Source organism: Aethalodelphis obliquidens, unplaced genomic scaffold, assembly GCF_003676395.1.
Source record: "Aethalodelphis obliquidens isolate GAN/ISIS:26980383/991018 unplaced genomic scaffold, ASM367639v1 scaffold48, whole genome shotgun sequence".
Taxonomy (NCBI): Eukaryota; Metazoa; Chordata; class Mammalia; order Artiodactyla; family Delphinidae; genus Aethalodelphis; species Aethalodelphis obliquidens.
In genome coordinates, this window is record NW_020837992.1 from 16164964 (window position 1) to 16167415 (window position 2452).

Below are 2452 nucleotides of genomic sequence, written 5' to 3' on the forward strand. Positions count from 1 at the left end.
CCACCCAGTCACTCAACACATATTCACAGAACCGTTTACTGTGTGCTAAGCATTATATTGTTGGGGGCAGATCAGTGAATAAAATAGGAAAGATTGCTGCTTTCTTGGAGCTTTTGCCTGGTAAGGGAGACAGACTAATACGACACAAATTATGTAACTGTAATTGTGGTAAGTGTTAGGAAGCAGAGGCACAGGGTGCTATGAAAGCAAATAACAGGGTGGCGATGGTTCAAAAAAATTTCCATGAGGAAAGCTGAGCCCTGGAGGATTAGCCAGATGAAAGAGAGGGGAGTTTGGGGAAATGACCTAATCAGGAAATAATAGCACGAATGAAGGTGAAAAAATGGTCAGGTGAAAAAATGAATCTCAAAAAAATAGTCATCTGTAAAAAGCAAATGAGCAAACTCAATGAAGAGAAGGCAAAACAAATAAAGCCAAACCACAGTGGGGCAAATATCTGCTCCAAAAAGCTGCAGTGGCAGCAGGGGAGTGGGTTCAGGGCCTCCTCCATCCATCTGGCTTCCGTCTCTCCCACACTGATAGCAAAAGGCATTTTGTGAAGCACAAGGTCAAGTCCTCCACTACTGCATCCCTAAGATGTTACCCTAAGGCAGATAGATGCCATGAATTCTTTGTAAAATTAATATGGTTATCAAATGACAGAATGGCAAAGTTGGAGGTGGGGATAAAATTAAAATTACTGGGCATCCATGATGTGGCAGGTAATGTCTAAGCCCTTCGTGTGTATATTCTCATTTAACATTCAAATAGACCTCCATCGTGGATAGCACACATTTTATACTCTAAAGAGAACTGCAGTCTGGATAAGGTAAATCACTTGCTCAGAGAGTTAAGGCTGGAGATAAACCAGCTCCAGTTGGTCTCTTACATCTGACCATACTCCCACTCTTCTTTGCAACCTAATTAGAACCCATAGAGCTTGTCTGGTCCCAGCCTGTTCTTTTGTAAGGGGACCTGGAGCTCACAAAGGTTCAGAGACTCATGTAAGGCCTTGGGATTAGAGGCCAGTGTAGGATTAGACCTCTGGTCCCCATTGCTAATCCATACATCTTCCCCATTTCTGTTGTTTTGTTAAATGTAATAAAAACACACAGTTGAGAATTATCAGGATAGAATGCCAAAACTACACAAAAATTCATCATCATTTTTCTTGAGTTACATCTCTTTTTCCCTGGAAAGCTTCAGTGTCAAAATATGTAGTGGAAACTTCCTATCAAAAAAAATAAAAATCCCACTAAATGATATATTTTGTAATGAAGCAATCATACCTTACTTTTGGATTTTTGTATTTTGAACTCTATTAAAGCAGGACGTGTTTGCATTAAGCAGCTGATTTGTGCATTTTATACAATATTCTTCGACATTCATCTAATAAAATGCAAAGTCTTAAATAAAGTATATTTAATCAATTAGCTTCTCTAATAAAATCTCATATCCAGAATAATATCTTGGCTCATACACTGAATAATGAAACAATACTGTGGAACAGGAAGATAAAAAATGGTAACCATTTGCTCCAACAGAGAGGAATTCTACATTTGTTATTATAGAGTTGCTTCTAATTAGGTTTAACTTTGAACATGTCACTCACTCTTCTGGCCTTGGATTCTGCATTGGAGAAATGTAGGGATTAGACCTGATGGTCTGTAAGATTCCTTTTAGATTTGAACTTCAATGAGACAATGGGTCTTGGAGGTATATTTACAACTAGCTCACCCTTTCCTCCTCCACAACCCTCAGCCATCATTCTCATCAGCTGTCCCTTAACTTGATTTCCAGCCTTTCCCTACTGGGTCTTAGAAATGCTAAAGGGAACTTCTGACATTTTCAATTCCTGGGCCTGAGCGCCCCCTAGGCACACAGAGAAAAATTGTAGCTCTGGGAGAAGACGGTGTCTCACTATGGTCAGCACCAAACCCTTGCACTTCCCTGTATGTACTCTGAGGCAAGAACACTGGGGCAGGGAGGGAGCTGGGAAGGACAAGAGGGAGTGGGTGGCAAGCTCTGTCATCAGCCACACATTGCAGGGGCTCTGTGCGGCTGTCCCCCTAACAACAGGTACATTCAGAATGGAAGGAGGTGAGCTAGAGGTGGAGCAGACCCTGCCCCGTGGAAAGAAGTCAGGGGCCACATAGTGAATGTATCAGGCTAAAGAGTAGTTACTGGAAAAATTTTACTGTTCAACTAAATCCATTCACAGAAAATGATCCAAAAGTTACTAAATAAACATCAATTATTTGCATTGCTTACGTTGCCTTCCTGTTCCTATAAATATCATGCATGCATATCACTGGATTTCATCTTTGTGTATTTACCTTTTTTGCTGCTTTTCTTATTTCTGGTACTGTTTTGTATACATACCTCCCACACTCACAGTCCACATAAATATTACCTTAAACCTTTTGTAATATGGCTAAACCATAGTGAGGCA